Here is a 7,669-nt window from a genome sequence, read left to right on the forward strand (position 1 = left end):
CTTCGAAAGCCAAGTCAACAAACAGATTACCGACCATTTCGAATCTCACCATACCTTCTCTGCTATGCAATCTGGTTTCAGAGCTGGTCATGGGTGCACCTCAGCCACGCTCAAGGTCCTAAACGATATCTTAACCGCCATCGATAAGAAACATTACTGTGCAGCCGTATTCATTGATCTGGCCAAGGCTTTCGACTCTGTCAATCACCACATCCTCATCGGCAGACTCGACAGCCTTGGTTTCTCAAATGATTGCCTCGCCTGGTTTACCAACTACTTCTCTGATAGAGTTCAGTGTGTCAAATCGGAGGGTCTGCTGTCCGGACCTCTGGCAGTCTCTATGGGGGTGCCACAGGGTTCAATTCTTGGACCGACTCTCTTCTCTGTATACATCAATGAGGTCGCTCTTGCTGCTGGTGAGTCTCTAATCCACCTCTACGCAGACGACACCATTCTGTATACTTCCGGCCCTTCTTTGGACACTGTGTTAACAACCCTCCAGGCAAGCTTCAATGCCATACAACTCTCCTTCCGTGGCCTCCAATTGCTCTTAAATACAAGTAAAACTAAATGCATGCTCTTCAACCGATCGCTACCTGCACCTACCCGCCTGTCCAACATCACTACTCTGGACGGCCTGACTTAGAATACGTGGACAACTACAAATACTTAGGTGTCTGGTTAGACTGTAAACTCTCCTTCCAGACCCATATCAAACATCTCCAATCCAAAGTTAAATCTAGAATTGGCTTCCTATTTCGCAACAAAGCATCCTTCACTCATGCTGCCAAACATACCCTTGTAAAACTGACCATCCTACCAATCCTCGACTTTGGCGATGACATTTACAAAATAGCCTCCAATACCCTACTCAACAAATTAGATGCAGTCTATCACAGTGCAATCCGTTTTGTCACCAAAGCCCCATATACTACCCACCATTGCGACCTGTACGCTCTTGTTGGCTGGCCCTCGCTTCATACTCGTCGCCAAACCCACTGGCTCCATGTCATCTACAAGACCCTGCTAGGTAAAGTCCCCCCTTATCTCAGCTCGCTGGTCACCATAGCATCTCCCACCTGTAGCACACGCTCCAGCAGGTATATCTCTCTAGTCACCCCCAAAACCAATTCTTTCTTTGGCCGCCTCTCCTTCCAGTTCTCTGCTGCCAATGACTGGAACGAACTACAAAAATCTCTGAAACTGGAAACACTTATCTCCCTCACTAGCTTTAAGCACCAACTGTCAGAGCAGCTCACAGATTACTGCACCTGTACATAGCCCACCTATAATTTAGCCCAAACAACTACCTCTTTCTCAACTGTATTTAATTTTAATAAATGTATTTATTTTGCTCCTTTGCAACCCATTATTTTTATTTCTACTTTGCACATTCTTCCATTGCAAAACTACCATTCCAGTGTTTTACTTGCTATATTGTATTTACTTTGCCACCATGGCCTTTTTTGCCTTTACCTCCCTTCTCACCTCATTTGCTCACATTGTATATAGACTTGTTTATACTGTATTATTGACTGTATGTTTGTTTTACTCCATGTGTAACTCTGTGTCGTTGTATCTGTCGAACTGCTTTGCTTTATCTTGGCCAGGTCGCAATTGTAAATGAGAACTTGTTCTCAACTTGCCTACCTGGTTAAATAAAGGTAAAATAAATAATAAATAAATAAATAAATAAACATTTTGTATTACAGCCTGAATACAAAATGTATTCAATTGATTTTTTTTCTCACCCATCTACACACAATAGCCCTTAATGGCATTTTTGCAAATATATTGAAAATTAAATACATAAATAGCTCATTTACACATGTACTCACACCCCTGAGTCAATACATGTTAGATTCACCTCAAAGGCAGAGATGACAGCTGTGAGTCTTTCTGGGTAAGTCTCTAAGAGCTTTGCACACCTGGATTGTAAAATGTTTGTACATAATTCCTCGAGCTCTATCGAGTTGGTTGTTTATCATTGCCATTTTCAAGTGCTGCCATAGATTTTCAAGACGATTTAAGTCAAAACTGTAACTACACCACTCAGGAACATTCAATGTCATATTGGTCAGCAAATCCAGTGTATATTTGGCCTTGTGTTTTAGGTTATTGTCCTGCTGAAAGGTGAATTCAGCTCCCACTGTCTGTTGGAAAGCAGATTGAACCAGGTTTTCCTCTAGGATTTTGACTGTGCTTAGCTCTATTCTGTTTCTTTTTGTCTTTTTTACTGGTAGACCAGCTGTAATTCTGCAGATAGATTGTGGCTTCTATCAATGTAATTGTCCGTTTCATGCCCAATCCCCCATATATTTTTTGGTAAATATATATTTTATTTTCCTTTATTATTTTCCCATAACCCTAACATCCCTATTATTAGTATTATTATATTATTGATCAAAATGGTTTTAAATATGTAATTGCTAAAAACATACATAAGTATGAAAAGTAAAACTATAAATCATTTCACATTCCTTATATAAAGCAAACCAGATGGCACAATATTCTTGTTTTTTTATTTAGTGATAGTCAGGGGCACACTCCAACACTTAATTTACATAATTTACAAACAAATCATTTGTGTTTAGTGAGTCCGCCAGATCAAAGGCAGTAGGGATGGAAAGTATTCAGTCCCCTTGATTTATGTGAATAAAGTATTTATGTTTAAAAAAAAATATATATACATTTGCAAAAATATCAAAACAACTGTTTTTGCTTTGGTATTATGGGGTAATGTGTGTAGATTGAGGATTTTATTTATTTAATACATTTTAGAATAAGGCTGTAATGTAGCACAATGTGGAAAAGGGGAAGGGGTCTGAATACTTTCCGAATGCAATGTGTAAGCAGATTTCAATATAATTCCAATGCAAGAACCTTCCCAAAATGTTGTCTCCTCACCGATTTCAACTGCCCCCTTAGTCACTTTATCCGGCACCGGGTCTGTATTGCCCAAGAATGGTTGAGAAATCACAACATTAATTTTAAATTAACCCTACAAATAGCACTATTGGGAGATTTGGAAATACATAGTCAATCAATCAACAATATAATACTCTTCTCAAAAATATTTTTTGTTGCTGTCTGGTCAAAAATAGTATGACATTGTTGCAGCCCATAGCATAGCATTGAATGCAAGGAAAGCCAGTGAGCATTTGGCCTCCCTTGATATTTTTGAAATAATAATAGCTAATCAGCATTGAGCTAAGCTGAGTGATGTCAGCTGTGAATGGTCCTGGGGCACAAAAAAAAAACTGTCAATCGAAGCCAGTTTGGATTTGGCTTTAGACCAATGACTTCACACCAGAATCTAAATGTCATTGACAGAAAATTGCTGCATCTCATTTTGTTGTTGTCCTCCGGTGGCTGGCTAGTTAAGACTGTCCCTTCCTAAATGAGCCGTGGATGGAGAGGGATTTGGACTTGTGGTTTTACCTAATTCTCCGTACTGGCCAATGATTATAACAGCGATTCTGATCCTACCATTAACTCATACATTGTTGTGCCCCTGGCCTGAGAGGATAGAAGTTCAATATGTACCTAGATGTTCTTTGTTAATGTTAACTAGCTGGCCTGGCTCATCGTTGCCCATGAAAGGAAGTTTGGCTACCTAGCAAGCATTTTAGCCAGGTAGCCAAGGACAACAAACATGGTCATAGACCATTTAGACAACATGAAAGAGGAGAATGCCATTAACGTTTCTCTACATGCATGGTGAGTCGACATGTTTTTTCTACTTGCACACACATACACACAGAAATCTGTACAATGGACAGCCACATATTTAGTTTACATTGATTGGACTAAATAGTTTTTGGTATCTTTTAGTTGTCACTATTAGACTAAGCATAGGTGATTAGATGATGTTGAATTTGAAATGGTGCTGGAATAGTGGAGGCAGTTCCTGTTTTCTTTGCGACTTGCGGTAACTCCGTGGTTCTAAATCAATAGTTGTTTAGTGGTCCGAAAATGTCGGAAACAGTAACTTGATTGACCATGCTGCAGGTCATGTAACTGCTTGTGACATGCAATATGTTTTGTGGACTTCACCGGACAGATGTTGCTCTCCGGTTTTGTAATGAAACAAATGTGTTGTTGAATATATTCTGCCACCGAGTCTTCTTATTGTATCGGCCTTAGGCCTATATATCATGGTGTAAAGGAATATGAACTAACATGTTATAGAGCAAACAACGCAATAATCACAACACAGGTTGTAATATGGTTTTGGGTGGGGGCTTGGCTTCCAAGGGTGATTTTACCCACACACCGCTACTGTGGTCTGCAGAGACAGGTGGGATGGACTGAGAGAAACTGAGGGTTGGGATAAAAAAAACTGGTGATCTACTGTAGTTATGGCTGGGACTACTGTGGAAAAGATTACTATGTATGTATAGAATGGGCACCGGTTTTGCAGTATATTAAATGTATGATTGAATTTGCCTGTTAACTAATGCCACACACACAGAGAGCCCCACAGTGGAGGTGTCATAATACCCATAAAACCTAGCGGTCAAACAGGAAAATGTAGAAACACTTAAAGTAAGGGTTGTGTTTTGTGCAGGCTTACTCTGGCGTGAAGTTTTGAAAACTGTCTAAATTTCTCTAGGACAAGGTGACCTTTATCAATATATTTGGCTCTATTTGCTCTCAGATTCGAAAATGCTAATTAGTATCAAAATAGACATGCAAGACTACAAATCCCTGAAATCTCCTGCACATCATCTCTAGCTGACACCTTTGCCAACAGATCTTGTTTCAATTTAAACCTTTCACAAGACCATTCACAGAATTGTCAATGTAATTTTTTTCCTAATTAATCCTTTACTAAATTTAGCTAACATAGTTAGTTAATCCAGAGATTCTTACCTTTGCCTCGATTCAGCAGTCTCGTCGATATCACCATCATGGCATTTGTAGTTCTTTATGATAGCCACATTAGCAGCTAATAGCATTTAATTTTGCGGGTGGGAAATACAGGCGCATATATTGATTAAAGTCACCTTGTCCTAGAGCGATTTACACAGTTATCAAAATGTCATGCCAGAGTAAGGCTACACGAACACAGTCTTTATTTTAAGTGTTTCTAAAATCTCCTAAGGGAAAAATGAATGGTAGAAAAACGATTGGAACCATTTCCCTGTTTGACCACTAGGTTTTATGGGTATTAGGACTCATACTGTGGTACTCTATACACACACACGGGCTCGGGGGACAAAAGGAGGGTTTTGGGTGTTCGAAGAGTCTTCACTTCAGTGTAGAATGTATGTTTACAAATCTCAGGAAGTTGATCAGAAGTTCTGTACATTTTAGCATCTGAGGATTGCTGTTCTGCTACAGATACATTCCAACACAGATCCAAACATGCTAACTTCTAGCTTGTTAGCACCGACCCGCTAACTATCTGACTCTCCGTGTCCCCAGCCAGCCCAACCACTCAATGGACCCATATGTTCACTTGGCTACGCATGCCTCTCTCTAATATCAATATGCCTCATCCATTACTGTCCTGGTTAGTGATTACTGTCTTATTTCACTGTAGAGCCTCTAGCCCTGCTCAATATGCCTTAACCAACCATGTTGTTCCACCTCATACATATGCAATGACATCACCAGGTTTAAACGTCTCTAGAGAATATATCTCTCTCATCATTACTCAATGCCTAGGTTTACCTCCAATGTACTCACATCCTACCTTACCTTTGTCTGTACACTATGCCTTGAATCTATGCTATTGTTCCCAGAAACCTGCTCCTTTTACTCTCTGTTCCGAACGTGCTAGAAGGCCAGTTCGTATAGCCTTTAGCTGTACCCTTATACTACTTCTACTCTGTTCCTCTGGTGATGTAGAGGTTAATCCAGGTCCTGCAGTGCCTAGCTCCACTCCCCATTTGTTAATTCTGTAACTGTAAAAGCCTTGGTTTCATGCATGTTAACATTAGAAGCCTGTGGCCTCCCGGGTGGCGCAGTGGTTAAGGGCGCTGTATTGCAGCGCCAGCTGTGCCATCAGAGACTCTGGGTTTGCGCCCAGGCTCTGTTGTAACCAGCCGCGACCGGGAGGTCCGTGGGGCGACGCACAATTGCCCAATACTTATTTTCCACCATAATTTGCAAATAAATTCATTAAAAATCCTACAATGTGATTTCCTGGATTTTTTGGGGGCTGGAGTCTTTGACAATTTTTAGGGCCTTCCTTTGACACCGCCTGGTATAGAGGTCCTGGATGGCAGGAAGCTTGGCCCCAGTGATATACTGGGCTGTACACACTACCCTCTGTCGTGCCTTGCAGTCGGAGACTGAGCAGTTGCCATACCAGGCAGTGATGCAACCAGTCAGAATGCTCTCGATGGTGCAGCTGTATAACCTACTTTTGATCTGCCTGTACTTTTAAAGACATGGTGTTCACACTACACTTTCCACAGTACTCACACTGTGAAAAACATGACCATATTATTCTAACAGTCCTGTGGAGGACCAGCGTACCCTTAATCGACCAGAGATGTTACTCGGGCAGCATTTTGGTTTTGAGCTCTGTCACACACCGGGTGGGACTGATTGTATGGGGGCTGTTCCTGACCCATGGGCCTCATTTGACCAGAGCGTAGTTTCACAACAGGGAAGGTGAGGAACGGTAACTTCTCAATAGGAGGAGGTGCAGTGACATGAATAAAAATGCCACTAAGATACAGTGAGCAACAGTTACAGCACATTCTAAGTGAAATAGTCTTGGATGACTAGAACATATCTTTGTCCTAAGGGTGCTACAGGGAACTCATGTCAGCGGACACTTTTTTTCATGCTATAAACTCATGACAGTACTTTTCTATATCCTATGTCATGAATGGACCACTGGACCACTGCAGGGACAACAATCCTGGACAACAATCTGCAGGGAGAGGCTCACCGGAGCTGTCGTATGTACGCCGGCAGACCAATCAACGGCTAACCATTAGTCATGGTTGAATATATCATGGGTGCACCTAATAAATTGTCCGGTGAGTGTATTTCAACCCTGTGCAGCTTATTACTATTTAGTCAGTTTACTCCTCTGAGATCTCAAAGACTCTCTTGAATAGTACATAGCCTTAATAATGCTTTTCTGTGTTGACTGATGACTGGCAATTGCATTTTACTGCAGTCACATTAAATGTAAACCTTACATCCTTACACCCCGACCAAATTGCGCAATAAACCACATGCAATAAAAACAAGACAACTGTCCCATTGCAACATTAATTTCTGTGGAAAAATGAACCACCCTACATTACTCAAGTATAACGCAAGTGTGTAGCAACCCAAAGGTTGTGCTAATTAGCAAGTAGCTAATTAGCAACTTTTCAACTACTTACTACTTTTTAGCTACTGCAACTACTTAGCATGTTAGCTAACCCTTCCCCTAACCCTTTAACCTAACTCCTAACCTCAACCTTAACCCATAGCCCTAACCCCTAGAGCTAGCTAATGTTAGCCACAACAATTTGCAACTTGTAACATATCATACAAAATCGATGATGGACATCCACACATTAATACATACCATACGAAACATAACATATAATGATCAGCTATGAAAAGCCAACTGACATTCACTCCTGAGGTGCTGACCTGTTGCACCCTCGACAACCACTGTGATTATTGTTATTTGACCCTGCTGGTTATCTAT

Source organism: Oncorhynchus tshawytscha, linkage group LG21 (genome assembly GCF_018296145.1).
Source record: "Oncorhynchus tshawytscha isolate Ot180627B linkage group LG21, Otsh_v2.0, whole genome shotgun sequence".
Taxonomy (NCBI): domain Eukaryota; kingdom Metazoa; phylum Chordata; class Actinopteri; order Salmoniformes; family Salmonidae; genus Oncorhynchus; species Oncorhynchus tshawytscha.